This window comes from Cervus canadensis, chromosome 13 (assembly GCF_019320065.1).
Source record: "Cervus canadensis isolate Bull #8, Minnesota chromosome 13, ASM1932006v1, whole genome shotgun sequence".
NCBI classification, from domain to species: Eukaryota; Metazoa; Chordata; class Mammalia; order Artiodactyla; family Cervidae; genus Cervus; species Cervus canadensis.
The window spans coordinates 12,440,114-12,459,327 of NC_057398.1; the positions used below are offsets into that span (position 1 = coordinate 12,440,114).

Below are 19,214 nucleotides of genomic sequence, written 5' to 3' on the forward strand. Positions count from 1 at the left end.
CACACACACACACACACAGAGAGTGTACTTAAGTGAGACACAATGCATAATGTAGTTTATTTTACCCCTTCATAAGTGGAAGTGCAAAACTATTTTAATGACCAGAAAACTGGCTAGCCCAGTTTCACACGCTGCATTACGAAAAAGCAATAATGTCTCCTCACAGTTTACTGTTATTTTTCCATTGTTTCACCTCTTTGGTGGCAAAAAATAAGGAGCCACTTGGGCTCTATTTTAAGATCACAAAAAAGAAGCAGTCATAATCACCACCTAGACAGACCGTGTGCTCATTTGTAAGCTGAGGTCTAAAGATATAAACAAACCTAGAGTTCACCCAGTTAGGGAAACAGCTGAACTCATCTTGCACTCTCAAGCTGGGGCCCTTTACACCCTTTCAGCATCCCTTTCCCTCCTCTCCCTCCACCCCCCACACCCCCGAAACACTCAGGCTAAAAAGGTAGTAGAGCCAAAATTAAAAGAGCATTTATATACAACTTAGTTTGACCACTATTTTAAGTTGCTAAGCTATTTTTTGGTGGTGTGAAGCAGGCTTAAGATATGAATCTGAAGGAGAGGAATAACTGAGTTTCTCTCTGTGATTGGTTAAATAAAGCTTGAAAAGAGCCATTTTCATCTTTTATACTTTTTTAGATTTGAATCATAGTTATTAGATGCTGACTTCAAACCCTACATGGGTGGTTTTTTAAAAATTCCTCTTCTCACAATGGACCTAGAGTCTATCATACAGAGTGAAGTAAGTCAGAAAGATAAAAACATCATATATATACATATACGGAATCTAGAAAAATTGTACAGATCAATCTATTTTCAGGTCAGGAATAGAGACTCAGATGTAGACAAAGGATGTGTGGACACAGAAAAGGAAGGGGAGGATGGGATGACTTGAGAGTAGCACCAACATATATACACTACCATGGGTAAAATAGACAGCTAATGGGAACCTGCTGAACAAGAGAGTTCAACTTGGTGCTCTGTAATGATCTTAAGTCGTGGGATGAGGGGAGGTGGAGGTGGGGAAGGAAGCTTAAGAGGGAAGAAATACCTGTATACACATAGCTGGTTCACTTGGATGTACAACAGAAACTAATATCATATTGTAAAGCAACTGTACTCCAAAAATAAAATATGAAAAAAAAAGTTTCTAAAAATTTTCTTCCCCACACAGACCACTATGGAATAATGTCTCACTGACATTGAACAAACTATATTATGCTCATTTTCAGAAAATGTTCCACCTTTTACTTAAAAGAAACTGATCATGGAGAGGAATCAGTATTAACACTTCTTAACTATACCTAACAAAGTGGCACAAAATGCCAGGAAAAGGAATGGGTTTTGAAAAGTGCATTTATTTCTACAATTTTCTCCCTCCAGACCAGACGGTTTGTAAATATGTCCCCCTAGAGTGTATCTGTGTTTTGTTGAGGGCTCCACTCCCTCCTTAATTGCTGCCTTTTTTTATGACGTACTCAAGATTGCCACAGCAGGGAAAGCCATATCTTTTTCTAAAGAAAACAGTCCAGGGAAAACCCCCAGGAAAACCGTCATGCTGGCTTCAGTGTTTCATGAAAGCCATTTTATTACTGGATGAGTTATAACATTCTGGAGAAGTTTTACTTTTCAACTCACACTGTAACTATTTAAAGCAGCCACTGAGGTTGATCTCATAATTAAAACTGGGATGCTGACTATGATCTCGAAGTGGAAAAAAAATGAAAGAAAAAATAGAAGGAGTTGTGGAAGATCAGAGGCACGGTATACCCACCCATCTCATGGGTTACTGGGAAGCTAAACCACTAACCATGACATGAGCGTTCTACAAATCCTGGATTGTGTAACACTTAATATGAATTCAAGTTCATCATTCTGTTTTCAGGTTGTAAGAAGTTTTAGAAGGGGCTTTAAGACACTGTAAATGACAATTCACTTTTGAAATAATTCAGAAATTTAGTCTTCTGCAAGATTAAGAACTCTGTTCATAGGAAGTGTGCATCTGAGGAGGAATTCTCAGGAGCCCTTAATATGTTTTGTGTCTTGGATCTCTTTGGCAGTCTGGTGAAGCCTACAGACCCCATGATATAGTCTGACACTGAAAAATTCTTAAAATAAAAACACTAGGTTACAAAGGAAACCAATTACATTGAAATACATGGAATCTATGCAGTGTAGTAGGCCTCTTAAATGGTATTTATGCATGCTTTGAAGGCTTGCATTTTCTCTCGCTACCTCTGTGGAGTATACCCATGCAATTCTAAAGTTCAATGTAAAATTTTTGAAGACAGAAGAACGTACACAACCAAAAGGGGTAGAAAATAGAAAACAAAATTGCTTTTGTACTACATCTGCTAGCACTGTAATAAACATGTAAACCCAACCTGAATATTTGGGGGTTACATATAATAAGCGCATGGAAAAGGAAATGGCAACCCCCTCCAGTATTCTTGCCTGAAAAAGCCCATGGACAGAGAAGGCTGGGGGCCTGCTGTCCATGGGGTTGCAAAGAGTCAGACATGACTGCGCAGCTAACACACACACTCATAATAAGCATAGGTTGAAATGAGCTAGAAATACTCATTTGCTTCAAATTAAGAAGTTTACATTTCCTCAACCTTTGATCAACAGCAGAGAACAGAGACAGGAACATTAATAAAACTGATAAGAATGTTTCGGTTGAGCTTCTGCTCATGAGATATAAAGCCTCAGTGGGTTTGTGAAAATGCAAAATTACCAAAAGCAAAGTTACTCTCCTCCCTTCATTTTGGACAGGAAGAAGTTTGATAACTATACCACAGCCTAAGGAAATATGGGCAGCACCAGGAATAAAGTCCAGGATGACTTTCCAACACATGTTAGACATGTGTCATTGAAATAAGGAGGGAAGGAGGACAAAGAGGCATCTCCTGAGTGCCAGGCAGTGCATCTGAGAAACATCCGAGCCAGAAGCAAACTCAAGTTCATCTGATCACAACGAGCTTCCTCTCCACATCTCCCTGCCCAGCCTGACACACAGAGATTCACTGCTTCCATTCATGGAAGCACCTGGCCATCAGCAGTAAAAAACTAGAGCACTTCAATAAAAGTATTTATGAAAAATGGCTATTGAATCAAAAATTCATTAAACTTTGAGGAAATACAAGAGTCAGTATTTCTTTTTTTTTAAATCTTTATAAAACTTTGTATTTCATATTGGGGTGTAGCTGATAACAACGTTGTGATAGTTCACGGTGAACAGCGGAGGGACTCAGCCATATGTATACATGTATCCATTCTCCCTCCAACTCCCATTCCATCCAGGCTGCCTCTGTAACATTGAGCAGAGTTCCCTGTGCTGTCCAGTAGACCCTTGTTGGTTATCCATTCTAAATATAGCAGTGTGTACATGAAAAGACCGTTCTTTTCAATGGTGGATTACAATTACTAAATGTTTCAGCTCTCTTTACATTGCACAGTTGTAATGGTTCCAAGTCTATAACCACTGTCTTCAAGGGAGCACTGAGGTGGCCTTAGGAGCTTGCAGGAGTTGAGGAGTAAGATATAAACCATACACAAGAACCCAGCGAGACATCCAAGAAAGGTAGGCAAGGCAACGGTTAAACATTTAGAACTCAACAATCTATCAACTAGGAAGGAAAAAGAGCCCAGCAGGATGGCTCCTGGAAATAGGTAAAGGCACTGAAGTATAGAAATAGGTAAAGTCTCTGAAGTAGAGAACCAGGCCTACCAGTTGGCTAGGCCCAGAATCCAAGAGTTTAAAAGAACAAAGACTCAATCCTTGCCAATCAGATGCTGGAAATCAAGCTAATTTGTGACTACTCCCTACTAGTTAATAATTACCCTAGAAAAAAGGATGTGTATTCTACAAGCTCATGAATTTCTATGTATTTTTGTCTAAGGTGTTTTGTTTTATTTGCTTTGTGTATTTGGTGGTTTATTTTAAGGATTTCTAGATTTTCTTTCACTCTTTAAAGATTTCACTCTTTCTAGATTTCTTTCACTCCCGCTGAAACAAAACAAAACAAAACAAACCTCTCCAGAAAAACTTAAGGCCATTCTCGCTTCTCTAGGCTTGCTCCTAGCATTTAAACATAGCTGGAGAAAAACCACCTAACCTGGCAAACTGGTTTTTAATCTTAGGTTCACTTTCTCGAATCTCAGAGATGTTCTCACGACTACATAGCATCTTTCTAAATTGTTCTGGGGCCCTTGTATGCCAACACTAGAAAGACTTTCTTCTCCCCTTCCAGTCTCTCACCTGACTCCATCCTCACTCTTGGCTGTGACCTCATTTCCCTTCACTGAAGAAGCAGAAGGCGGCAGGGGGAAGTTCCCCATCTTCCCACCAGTGACTCTGCAAACTCCTCTGCCAGGCACTCGGGTTCTCCTTCCCCCTGTCATGAAGGAGGCAGAGTTCCTCCTCCTGTTGTGACCCATGGGTGGCTTCTAAACACAAAATCCCTCTGTTTTCCTCAGGTACTTCCCTCTAATGGCCATGCCTTTCTTTTCTAAGTTATCAAACTTTACTTTCTACTAGATCATCTGATTGGCAAACTTTGTTAGTCTCCCCCTGACTTCACATTCCTTTTCCCTTCATGTTTCCACTTTAAAAAAAATAGTTGGAATACACCACTTGCTTTAACAATTATGGTTACTATTAAAATATCAATAAATTACCAAATAAAGCTGAAAAAAAATCCCTTCCGACCTGTTTTCCAGTATCGAAGATTGCCTTCTCCCTGGATGTTTTTCCACCCCCTTCTTCCACCAGTGAACATGTCTGGTGTCTCTCAAAAGACAAACTCCCACTTCTACACTCTACGACCACGTCAGTACCAGAGATGCCCCAACATAACTTCTCAAGTTTCTGCCAAGAGTATGTCTCCATTTTTATGTTGTGTTTCATGGACAGATTTCTTGAAAGGGCCATTTGCTCACGGTGTATCTATCCATGTCCTCAGAGTCCTTACCTCCCATCCCCTCTGCCATCTTATTGAATCCCCACCACTTCACTGGAACTGCTCTTATTAAGACCACTAATGACTTCCATAAAATTGAAAGGCGCTTACTCCTTGGAAGGAAAGTTATGACCAACCTAGATAGCACGTTAAAAAGCAGAGACATTAGTTTGTCAACAAAGGTCCGTCTAGTCAAGGCTATGGTTTTTCCCAGTGGTCATGTATGGATGTGAAAGTTGGACTGTGAAGAAAGCTGAGCACCAAAAAAATTGATGCTTTTGAACTGTGGTATTGGAGAAGACTCTTGAGAGTCCCTTGGACTGCAAGGAGATCCAACCAGTCCATCCTAAAGGAGATCAGTCCTGGATTTTCATTGGAAAAACTGATGTTGAAGCTGGAAGTCCAATACTTTGGCCACCTGATGCGAAGAACTGACTCATTGGAAAAGGCCCTGATGCTAGGAGGAATTGGGGGCAGGAGGAGAAGGGGACAACAGAGGATGAGATGGCCGGATGGCATCACCAACTCGATAGACATGGGTTTGGGTAGACTCTGGGAGTTTGTGATGGACAGGGAGGCCTGGCGTGCTGCGATTCATGGGGTCGCAAAGAGTCGGACATGACTGAGCAACTGAACTGAACTGAACTGAATGACTTCCAAGTTTTCAAATGTGGTTGTCAACTTTCCCATCCTGTTTCTCTGGAACCACTTTGCTTCCTTGGTTCCATGACATCATCCTAACTACTGGTTTTCCATTGGATTTCTTGGTTGTTCCTTTGCAGGCTTATTTGCAAATGCTGTTCTCTGTCTGAAGCTCCCATCTGAGCTCCACCACCCTCAATCTCTTCCCCTTTCATGCCTGGCTTCTCAACCCTCACATCCCAGTTTAAATTTACCTCCCCAGGAAACCTTTCCTTCACCTCCCCAGGTTAGCCTGTATTAATAAAGTCCATTTGCTCCTCTTATTATTTATCATTTGCCTAATTATTATCTCTCTCCTCCAAGAAGGAATTAACTCTTTATTCAGGTATGTCATAAACGTAGCACAGTACCTAGCATGTAGTTAGTACTAATTGAAACATACTGAATTCGTTAAGGAAAAAATGTGCATAGCCCAGAGATCAAACATTCCTGGATAATACTAGCATCTGCCTTTTTTTCCCCTTGACCAGCAGGTAAAATTCTTAAGTGAAAAAGAGAGTACAGACTATCTAAGATGCTTTCTGTAATACCTCTTCTTCTTCTAAGAATTAAAAAAAGGTACATATTTCCTACTCTTTTCTTAGGTATGTTACACATACTAATGAATGTGTGTGTGTGTGCTAAGTCACTTCAATCCTGTCCGACTCTTTGCCACCACATGGGCTGTAGCCCACCAGGCTCCAGCTCTTCCCTGGAATTCTCCAGAGAAGAATACTGGAGTGGGTTGCCATGCCCTCCTCCAGGGGATTGTCCCAACCCAGGGATCAAATCATATCCATGAACAGTATCTAGAAATTCTTTTCTTCACAGAAAATTATAATTTCTACAAGAGTGCTCTTTTCATTGTGACAACAGCTCATAAGGTATTAATCAACCAAGCCAATTTATCAATTTAACACATAATTTAAGCAGACAGTAAAATTTTTAAGCAGACAGTAAAATTTTCTGCAAACACTGAATGAGTCTCACAAAATTGGTTCTTTTATTGCTTTTCACTGACAACAGAGGGGTCATTAGTGATAAAAATAAGAAAAAAAATCTCATATAAACACTGTGAACTTTTATACATTTTAAATATAAACCCTTGGTTGTCATTGCCTCAAAAAATAAGTACCACACATCTTAATATTTTGCAACTAAATTTTTAATTAAGAAATCTTTTTAAATTAGAATTTTCGCTGTGAGAAATCATCCTAAAATATGTTAAGAGCACACTTATCAATGATATAATGATATTCTGAAGTTATATTTGAACATGAATTCCCATTCACACTGAAAGCAATGATTTTGAAAACTGTTCCATGAACTACAGAAATTCCCTAAAATTGTCTCTTTGAGATCTAAGTTCATATAACCTCAACCAGTTTTAAACTCATCTGCCACTTCTTCATGACAGTTGCATGAAAAGAAAGTTGATACCTGTAAGTGGTAGATAATAACAGGGATTGATGGATACTAAGAAATCTTAATTAAAAACGCAGGAATCTAGTATATCCTCATAACCATACACATCTCTAGATTCTTTTCCCCAGGATGCTGTTCTAGAAATTCTTACTTAATTGGTCTAAGTTACTTTCCTTACTGGACAGGTGGTGCTAGTGGTAAAGAATCTGCAGGCTAATGCAGGAGACACAAGAGACATGAGTTAGATCCCTGGGTGGGGAAGATCCCCTGGAGGAGGAAATGGCAACTCCCTCCAGGATTCTTGCCTGGAAAATTCCATGGACAGAGGAGCTTAGCAGGCTACAGTCCATGGGGTTGGAAAGAGTGGGACACGACTGAGCACGTATACACACATTCACTCTCACATAATATTGCATCATAATACTCACATAATATTGCATCAACTACATATAAAAAGACCACAAAATGGGCTACCTTTTTGTTTCAAGAAATAAAAAATGAGCACCTCGGGACATTCTGGCATTCCAGTGGTTAAGACTCCAACGCTTCCGCTGCTGGAGGAATCAGTTTGATTCCTGATTGGGGAATTAAGATACAGCATGCCAAGAAGAGGCTGAAGAAAACTTACAGATACCATGTATCTCCCCTTAAACAATCCCAGGCAGACACTGTCTCTTCTACAATTACAAGTGCAAGAATCTCGCAAGAATACATAAAGGGTCTAACGTCTCAATTTACTGCTGAGGTATGGCAATCAACTTACTTATTTTGTTGAAGCTGTGGACATAAAAGTATGGGGCAAATAGGAAGTGTGTCAGTTTACTGACCAAAATTCAGGAGCTACCTGCTGACCTAACACGTCAAGTGCAGTTTCATCTAGCAGTCAAACATGATCTGCTGTGTATTATTTACGATGAAGTTTTATATATATATGTGTAATAATAAGCCACTCTATACCTAAAGTTGATTTTTACTCCAGAAAAAAAAAAAAATCTAGTTTAGGTAAGCTACTGAGTTGTTTGGAAAGGTAAAATAATGATGAGTTTTTCATACAAATGATAAATCCAAAGTCAGAGTAACTATTTTGATACAAATGCTTTAAGCTAACCACCAATGTTAATAAGGCCAAAAGAACTATAGGTTCTGCAGGTTGTACTCAGAATATTCTAAAAGAATGCTCTATTACCAAATAAAAGTAAAACCTTTAGTAGAATTAGTGTTTTTTGCACAACTCATAATATGTCTATTTTGTATTTTTGGATTAAACTGCATATACCCTATTTTCTTAAAGTAGCATATATCTCTATACAATGCTAAATAGTTACAAAGTAAGAAATTCTAAATTATATAATACTTCTTGAGACTTCCCTGGCAGTCCAGTGGTTAAGACTCTGTGCTTCCAATGCAAAGGGTGCAAATTCAATCCCTAGTCAGAAAAACAAGATTCCACATGCCCTGCAGTAGCTCAGGCAAAAATAAATAAATTAATTAAATGAGGGGAAAAAAAGGAAAAAAAAATTTTTAATTAAAAAGGAGCTAATTCAACAAATAAATAAATCATATACTATTTCTTCAATCATTCTTAAATGTTTATGCAACTTCCTCTATTATGTCAATCAGTAATCCCATTATAACAACAGAGTAGTTAATAGGGGAACTGTTGGGATGTGTACTTTCTAGTTCTCCCCCTATAATTTTTCTGATGTTAACACAAACAGGAAGAGGTTGACAGCCTTAAATAACATGCATCAAAACTGGAAATATAAACAAATCAATTAGTCAATTGAAGCATACAAAATACATCAAAATGAAAATCATAAGACTTGGATACTAAGAAAGCTAGAGCAAGTCCCCAACATATGAACTAGTTCTATTCCAAGAGCATATGCATAAGTCCAACAAAGTTAGCCTAGGTACCCAATTAACACAAGTGACTATATAATACTGTATTGTAATGGGTTTATATGAATAATATTTGTCACACAAATAATATATACATAAAAAACCAACACAAAATAAAGAAAACATTTTAAATCTTACTGTATAGTACTTTGAAATGTACGGTAGTATGGTATAACAGCTGACATACAGGGGCTGTGACATATGTTCGCATCTTTGCAAGTTCACAACTTGAAGGTTTATATATAAGAGACTTATGGTATTTACCTGTAAATACCTCTTTCACATTTGTAAAATGTGAATATCTGCTCTGCTAATTTATGTGGTTATTATGTAAACAAAGTTTTTAAGCAATCTCTTTATAAGCCACAAAATGCTATGCAAACAAAAGGTATTATTGTCCTTCTGATATTTTGTTTCAAACTAGGTAATCAGAAAATAGTTTGTAAATTAAATGAAATGAAAAACAAAGCTCGGTGTTATAAAAATGAGGTTTTCATATTATGGAAGACTGAACTCACACATATTATGGATATTTGTTTTCTAACTCAAAACAGACTATTACCTAAAATGCATAAACTTCCCTGCAGACTTCAGAAGTCAAGCAAATGAGGAAGATTAAGGAAAAGGGAGCAGTTGATTTACAAGTGCACTCGCCTCCCTGCGAAAGGGGAAAGGAAGGGAAATGAGTGCAACGTGGTCTCAGCCCTTCATCTTTGACTCAGTGGTTACTAAACTCTGACAGGGATCACTTACAGACGATTACTGAGCTTCACTAAAGCTATTGCAACTCATTCAATAAGCAATCAAACTGGTGGTGCAGCTTCATAAATCAGCTTATGGAGAGCACCAAGTTATTTAAGCTTATTTTATGTTTGTATGATGGAGAAATAAATTATATTTTCAAAGAATGTTCTAAGGGTGGACCAGGAATCAAAGAGAATCCAAAAATAAGTGAGAATCACACACTGGCAAGGGTAGCAAAATTTGGGCACATCTCTTTTTCTCAGGTGTGTGGTGGGATCAAAAGACAGCAACAAAATCAGCTCTGTTGCACTGTTTTCTTTGGAAAGAACTCCAGAACCAACTCTTTGGTTCTCCCAACTGTCACTGCCCTAGCGGCCAAGGAGTAGAAGATGAATGGCTAAAGCTTAAATTCATTGTTTCTAAATTGGTTCTTGACAAACATGGACACCGTTTTTCTTACAGAGCCTTTAGAAAGAATCATCTATAACCCTTAGTCCTGTCTCCATCTTCTCTGCATTAAGCAAGTCTGGACGTTCCTAAAGCTGTGGGAGATTCTACAAAAGTTTTGGCCCACTTCTCGGAAACCTCTTCTACTTCCCTGATTTTGTAGAAAATGACAGTCTATGAGAATAAAAATAACTTGCTTTCATTTTTCTATGCATCTCACCCACGTTTTAAGAAAAGTTATCAGGAAACAATATGAACAATCCTCTAAACTCGAAAAAAGCAATGTTTACAGAATTTCTATTTCCATTTCAAAATTTGACCTTTAATGTTAAGACCCCTAACACTCTTCAGAATTATTGAGGACCTGAAAGGGCCTTTGATTATATAAGTGATATCCATTGATATTTACCATATTAGAAATTAAAACTGAAAAAAAAGATTTAAAAATCATATTAAAAGAGGCAATTCATAAACACAGACACAGAAGAGGCTGCCATGAAAACCGTTCAATCTTATTTCTGAAAGAAATGCAAATTTAAACAAGAAACCATTTTCATATAACAATTGTTTCAGTTTTTTGATTTTCTGTTATTTGTTCTGTTTGAATATTAACATCATGTTGGCTTAGGGAAATTATACTCTTATTCTATTTATAAACGGATACAATATTTATCAACAGAAAGATGACAAAAATAATAACTAGCACTCCCCAATATTTTACTGAATATTTTTTAAACCCTCTACTCAATAAATATTATTATTAATCTTTTAGTTGACAAAAGGACATTTTGATAAAGCTTTTGACTTAACGATCTCACCTGTCCTTAGGAGAACTTTTAATAGAACTTGAAAAATACATTTCAAGAATCTATCCAGGACTTCCCTGGTGGCACAGGAGATAAGAATCCAGCTACCAACGCAGGCGAGACTGGTTCGATCCCTGTCCAGAAGATTCCACACGCCACAGAGCAACTAAGCCGGTGCGCCATGACTGCTGAAGCCCTAGTGCTGCAACTACTGAGCCTTCATGCTCCGGAGCCTGTGCTCCAAGACGAGAGAGGCCCCACCAATGAGAAGCCCAACCACTGCAACGAAGAGTAGCCCCTGCTCGCTGCAACTAGAGAAAGCTGGCACATAGCAATGAAGACCCAGCACAACCAAAACTAAATAAATAAACAAATAAATTTTTAAAAATCTATCCAAATGAAATAAACAAACATTCATACTCAGAGGTCCTAAGTGAAACACTATTAAGAACAGCAGAAAAATTTAATCCATATAAAGATCTAGCAATTTATAATCAGCCAACACAGAATTTCCATCAACAAAAAATTAGATCTTAGATCCATACTCTCTGGCTCATGGCTAGATTGCCATCACTTGCATAGTGCCTGACACATAGGAGGGCTCAGTAATATTTGTTTATTACATGAATGAGTATTAAAGGAAAACTAAAGACTATAAAAATGTCTGGAGAGAAAATTTCATGATTGAGGAGAAGCATGTTACGAAACAGCATGAACAGCGCGTTAAACTAATTAAACACGGATGTCACTAGACTAAGGTGACCCTAATGCCACCACAACCTGCATCAGCAAACCAAAATCTAAGCCAGCAAATGCCTCAATGTTACAAAATCAAAAACTAAGGACAATCATTCAGAAACAGCCTACTAAGCTTTAAGCTGTAGCCAATCAATAAATTCCTTACTCTGCTTCTGCTTTTCCTCTATAAAATCTCTCCCTCACATAGAGTCAGTGAAGCACCCCCAACCACTTCTGGTTGGACACTGCTCCATGCCGATCACTTTTTCTTCAAATAAACTAAAAAATTTTTAATATGCCTCAGTTTATCTTTTAACAAGTGTGATCACAACCTTGTATATACATATGAATGAATGTATTATAGAAAAATGTCTAGAAATATAAAGAGATGTATATACTTGAATTCCTTGTCTCTATGTTGATGCATGCTAGTTACTCAATAAATATTTCTGATTGAATAAATGATATTTTAAAAGTAGTTACCCCTTAGGGGACTACATGTACAGTTTTCCTTTTCTTCTTTGTAATTTCTATATTTGACAAGATTTAAACAATAAGCATGAATTATCTTTGCAATAAATAAGAATATGATAAAACATAATTATGCTGGGAAATGTCATTAAGAATTCTGGAGCAAAAGTTGCAAATATAGACTTCCTACAATCTACTAAGAAAATAACATGTATCTTACTTCCCTATTATGTTTTACTGGTTGCATTTGGCGATAAGAAATATCAGATGTTACAGAAAAATGGCAAGCTTAAGATTGTACAGCTAATTACTATTGGAGTGGAGTCTAGAATGTAGGTCATTTGATTTCCAGGCAAGTAGTTTTTCCATTACACTAATTATTTAGAGTTCTGAAACACTAAATGAATAAATGCAATATTTACTATAAGGCAGTTCTCTTACACGTGAAATAATTTGCTAATTATTTTATACTGTCAGAAAACTCCAAAATTCTAAGAAATACTATGTTTTCACATGACATGAATCATTTGGAGAATCTGAAATTCCTAAAGATGTTTAAAAATTTGTGCATTTTACAGGAGCATATGTCATTATTCGGGGAAGGGGTCTATAGCTTTCATAAGATTTGTTAAAGCGTCTGGGAAAATAAAAAAGAAGGATGAGAATGACTAAAGCTTAACTCTGCAAGCAAGAGGAAGGAAAAAACTAATGGTAAATAAAAGGCATAAGAGAGGAAATGGAACCACAGCTAATTCTGTCTTCCTCTTTTTTATTCCTGGAACATATTTTTTTAATAAGCAAATGATTTGGTCTTTATGACTTTGCTTTCTAAGCAAACACTAGGAATGATGCTGATGGGTTAAAAACACAGGCAAATTACCTCTGTGGGATAAGCTTTATCAGGTACTGTTAGCAAGAAGCTGATAAATGTAGAATGTAAAAAAAAAAAAAAAAATTAACATTGCAAGTCACTTTTGAGATATTTTTCATTCATGTTTAATTGAGAAAAGGAAAATTATTAAATAGATTTCTTAGTTTCTTGTCCCATGAAATGTGCTTCCCCTACAGGAAGTTTGTAAAGCAGTTTTGAGCAAATGCAGATTAAACACTTCTCTGTGCATTTCACAATTATTGCTTAAATGAAAATTTAACTCTTTCTTTGCACAATGAAAGAATCAAATACCTGTTGGTTAATCCCAATATTCAACTTGACCAGCAAGGTCTAGAGATATCTGGAATATAATTTCAAGACTCTTGAGCAAGATTTGTTTCATTACTCTTCCCTGCAAACATCTCTTAGGCCACAATTTCAAATTTGTGCAACAGAAATACATGTAAATCCATGGCTGATTCATGTCAATGTATGACAAAAACCACTACAATATTGTAAAGTAATTAGCCTCCAACTAATAAAAATAAATGAAAAAAATAAATAAATAAAAACAAAACAAACAAACAAACAAAAAGACAGAAATTCCCCTTGAATCCAAAAGGTTATACATGCAAATATCATAGCGTGAAATTGACATACATCCAGATAGTCTGCCTCCAATACCTCCATCTCCCTTAGATGAGTAAGTGCTTATGTCATCAACCAACCTGAAGACCATTTCTTGTTTTACTTTTTGAGGTCATTTCTAAGACTAAAATGAGTACAATATAGGAGACTTAAATAAGTTAAACCACTATCATTTCAAATCCAAGTGGCTTTCTAATTTTTTTTTAACAAATGCTTTCAATACGAAATTACTAAAATAGTGTTCACACTCAAAACTTAACTTTCTTATTTGAGCACATCTTTTCCACATCTAGTTTCAAGCTCTGCCCTCCTGGCATGTTCAGCAACTTAGAAGGACGAATCAGAAGGCCAGTCATTGTAAGATTAGTTTTTCAATGTTGTCTGTCTTTTCGCATAACACTGCCACACATTAAATACCCAGGTACGCTTTGCATAAGTGACAGAAATGACGGTGTTTCAATTAAACCTTAAATGAGTCGATAAATTCCTTCGCTCAAGATCCTCAGGGCTGTCAAAGGGCAGGTCGCAGGAGTGTGGGCATTGGCCACCACCGGGTGGCCTCACGTGGAGCTCTATCTAGAGCCACCTCGCCGCGGTTCTGAACGTTAGCTTTCTTTCCGGGCTGAAAATGAAGGAAACGCCTTATCTCGGACTCCACAGTGCATCTAGACCCCGGAAAGCAAACTGGCATTTGTTAGAAGGAAATTAAGGCCCCCGATCTGCGTCTCATTGCAAAAGGCAGAGGACAGGCAGACTTTCGAGAGAGCGGTGACTCCTGGTCTTCCCTCCGTCCCTTCTTCCTTCCAAGCAAGGTAGGAACTAAAAGTTAGCGAGAGTGGGAGAGAGACCTGGAGCGAGCGGGGGTGGGGCTGGGGGTGGGGGGAGAGTAAATAGATTGCTTACAGTTCCCAGAGTTACAATGAGATCCTTCGGGCTCCTTTACGCCTCTAGTTTTCGGTCAGGATCCTTTCTTAGCCCGGGACCAGAGAGAAGTTCAAGTCTTATCCTTGGTGGGAGGGGCTAAAATGTGGGCTGGTTTCCTCTCGTCTTTGCAGATGCGTTAAGGTGGAATTAAAGAGGAAGGCAGGGAAAGCGCTGTTCTCGGAGGAGCTAACATCTTAAATGTAAATGTTTACTTTTTAGAACTAGGAGTCCGAAGTCAGCCAGCGCGCGCAAGGAAAATGTAAATTAACCAGTTCTAAATTTCATGGATGCTGTGTGTGCCTGTGTGTTTGAAAGTACTTCTTGTCCCTAAGTAGCTACTGCTTCCTCCTTTTTTTTCTAAGCAAGAACTCAATTGAAAAGATGAATAAGCCAGAGCATTTTTTTTTCCTCTTTACAAAGGCAAAGATTATAACGAACCTAAAATATAGGCTATAGATTTTGGAGATGAACTTTTACACCACTTTAAAAATGAAATCCATTTAAATATTTCCTCCCCAAACATCAAAGGCCAGTTAATAACCACGTGTTTGTAAATTTAAGATTAAAGACACATCAAAGAATGTAATACACATGTTGAGATTTAGGGGGGGGAAATCAAATCAGGTTGAATCAGAAATATGCAAAGTAAATTCAAATACCCGATGTCACAAAGAAGGTATATAGATTAAATTTATCGAAATTCCGTAAGAATCAATTAGTGTCTTTAAAGACTGACATATTCATTTAATATATCTTGTTTTTCAAACACAGGATCTTCTAATTTGGTCTTTTTAAAATTTCGTTTTAATTGGAGGATAATTGCTTTACAGTGCTGTGTTGGCTTCTGCCATACAACAGTGTGAATCAGCCATAAGTATACACATGTCCCCTCTCTCTTGAAACTTCCTCCCACCGGCTACTGCATCCCCCCTCGGAGGTTGTCACAGAATACCATGTTGAGCTCCCTCTGTTACACAGTAATTTGCCATTAGCTGTCTATGGCATATGTCTATGGCATACTACATATGGTAGTATATATGTTTCAACGCTATTCTCTCAGTTCATCACACCTAGTCCTTCCCCACTGTATCCATAAGCTTGTTCTCTATGTCTGCGTCTCTATTCCTTCCCCCACAGATAGGTTCATCACTACCATTTCTCTAGATTCCATATATGCGTTAATATATGAATTTTGTTTTTCTCTTTCTGACTTACTTCACTCTGTATAACAAGCTCTAGGTTTTATCTTTCATATTGAGCACACCGTTTTAAAACAGTTTCAAAGAATATAACTCCTGCAGATGCTGTCATTAAATCTTCTGGATTATTTGCTTTCTGTAGCCCAAGATCCACCTCCTTTTAGTCTTGATTTTCTCCCATAAATTCAAGCTGCTATATCATCAATCTCTCCTTCCTAAAAAAAAGGTCTGTGGTGTCTCAGAAAGTCAAGATCTTTTGCTTTCCAAAGAAGATTCTGAATTTCTGAAAGATTAAGTATGCTAAGTGGAGGAACAGAGAGCACATTACTATTTTTTTTTTTTACCTTTTTCCCAAGGTAAAGAAAGAGTATGTTTCGCAGGGCACACATCCTAAGACTCTTGTGAAGACAGGCTCCTTTGAAAAGCAGCTTCACCATGCTCAGATCAGTTTGATAATAAAAGTTGTACCTCAGTATTTGGAGGGGATAGCCAACAGTGTGTAACCTGTTGAAGATAAAAGTTTTGATTCTGTTGTTCAATCACTTAGTCATGTCTGACTTCTTGCAGCCTATGGACTCCAGCACGCCAGGCTTCCCTGTCCTTCCCCATCTCCCAGAGTTTACTCAAACTCATGTCCACTGAGTCAGTGATATCATCCAACCATCCTGTCTTCTGTTGTCCCCTTCTCGACCTGCCTTCAATCTTTCCCAGCATCAGGGTCTTTTCTAATGAGTCAGCTCTTCGGATCAGGTGGCCAAAGTATTGGAGTTTCAGTCAGCATCAGTCCTTCCAATGAATATTCAGGACTGATTTCCTTTAGGATTGACTGGTTTGATCTTCTTGCAGTCCAAAGGACTCTCAAGAATCTTCTCCAATGCCACAGTTTGAAAGCATCAATTTTTTGGCACTCAGCCTTCTTTATGGTCCAACTCTCACATCCATACATCTTTAAAAACATTTAATCAAAAAAGTTTTGATTAAATGTTTTTAAAGAGAATTTCAGGATATGTTATGATTAGAGTTAAAACATATGGGGAGGACTTCCTTGGTGGTCCAGTGGTTTGAAATGCTATGCTTCCACTGCAGAGGGCATGGTTTTGATCCCTTATTGGGGAGCTTCCACGTACTACACAGTATGGCAAAACAAGCAAACAAAATGTATGGGCAAACGAAGTAACTGACAAATAATTAATCTCAAAAATAAACAAGCAGCTCATGCAGCTCAATTCCAGAAAAATAAACGACCCAATCAAAAAATGGGCCAAAGAACTAAACAGACATTTCTCCAAAGAAGACATACAGATGACTAACAAACACATGAAAAGATGCTCAACATCACTCATTATCAGAGAAATGCAAATCAAAACCACAATGAGGTACCATCTCACGCCGGTCAGAATGGCTGCTATCAAAAAGTCTACAAACAATAAATGCTGGAGAGGGTGTGGAGAAAAGGGAACGCTTCTTACACTGTTGGAGGGAATGCAAACTAGTACAGCCACTATGGAGAACAGTGTGGAGATTCCTTTAAAAACTGGAAATAGAACTGCCATGTGACCCAGCAATCCCACTTCTGGGCATACACACTGAGGAAACCAGAATTGAAAGAGACACATGTATCCCAATGTTCACTGAAGCACTGTTTACAATAGCCAGGACATGGATGCAACCTAAATGCCCAGTGGCAGACGAGTGGATGAGAAAGCTGTGGTACATATACACAATGGAATATTACTCAGCCATTAAAAAGAATGCATTTGAATCAGTACTAATGAGGTGGATGAAACTGGAGCCTATTATACAGAGTGAAGTAAGTCAGAAAGAGAAACACTAATATGCATATTGGTGTATATTAACGCATATATATGGAATTTAGAAAGATGGTAATGATGACCCTATATGCGAGACAGCAAAGGAGACACAGATGTAAAGAACAGACTTTTGGACTCTGTGGGAGAAGGAAAGGGTGGGGTGATTTGAGAGAATAGCACTGAAGCATGTATATTACCATATGTGAAACAGATCACTAGTCCAGGTTCGATGCATGAGACAGGGCGCTCAGGGCTGGTGCACTGGGATGACCTGAGGGATGGGATGGGGAGGGAGGTGGGACGGGGTTCAGGATGGAGGACACGTGTACACCCGTGGCTGCTTCATGTGAATGTGTGGCAAAACCCACTACTATATTGTAAGGTAATTAGCTTCCTATTAAAATACATAAATTAATTTTTTTTAATGTATGGGCAGATGTTCGCCTCTTTTCAGCCCTACTAAATCAGGCTGACTTAGTGCCATCCTTATAGTGAATAATCTACTGCATGTATGTCTCTTCCTCTCTGGAATGGATGTCAGATCACCTCCCATTGCCCACATTCTATTCAGTTTGGCTCCCTACCTATGATCTCATTGTTTACATAGACTCCTTGATGAATGATGCCTATTCAAACTGGCTATCCTCGCTTTGTCCTAGTTCCTCCAAAAATATTTCCAACATTAGCCTACTAGTTCCAAGAATCTCCACCTTAGGTAATACAGCCCCTGCTTTCATAGCCTGTCTCGATATATAGGATGAATTAGATGTGAAGACTGTTACTCATCCTATGTACTGGGCCTGCCCATCAAGAAGATTTGTTAGAAGGAATACAGGTGGGCCCATCTGAAACTGAGCAATATTGTATGTAGTAGCCTCTTTAAGTCCAATCCCACCTTATGCATTATTACTAGTCATTAAGTTTCAGATCCTTTACCATTAATTATGAAAATTTTGAAAAATTTAGACTGAAGATAATAAGGTAATTTAATCACTAGATAAGTAAGAAAAAAGAACAGCCTAAGAACTTGCCGAATTAACTAAAAGAAAGTAGCTACTTGTCATAATCCATGGCTTAAAAAGCAGAAAAGAAAACTCTAATGTTTTCATGACTGATTTTTCTTCCTTTATGTGCAGTTGGTTTCTATTCTCTTTTTCACTACTTCTACTTCACCTTTCCTGTATTCTAAGCACATGAAAATGATCTGTCTCCCATGACCTTGGACTTAAGGAATAAGATACTATTTGATAGTTTAAATCCATACATCCAATGAAAATTATTAGCCAACACAGGATGCTTTTAGAGAGACCTGAATAGAGGAATCTAATATAGATTGCAGATAGAACAGAGAAGGTTCTAAATCGTCACCAGTTAACCAATTTACTTATAATAATATTTCCCTCTCATATACTGCTTCACTTGGGTGTTCTAGTCCATAATGCAACAATAGTGATAGTAAAACAATAAATTGGTATTGTCACTGTTTTTCTGTCTGTGAATATAATTAATGAGTCATTCCTCTCTTTATGTATTAACAAAATCAAGTTAATAAGACACCGCAATCAAAGAAAATG

General features: G+C 37.8%; 1 protein-coding gene across 1 annotated transcript in view; it reads right to left on the reverse strand.

Moving 5' to 3' along the window:
* Nucleotides 1–14,724, reverse strand: part of PLA2G4A (phospholipase A2 group IVA) — a 169,351-nt gene extending 154,627 nt beyond the window's left edge. Inside the window, exon 1 of the mRNA XM_043485362.1 lies at nt 14,610–14,724. The gene's annotated coding sequence lies outside the window, so the exon portion shown is untranslated. The remainder of the gene's footprint in view (nt 1–14,609) is intronic.
* Nucleotides 14,725–19,214: the final 4,490 nt, after the last annotated feature.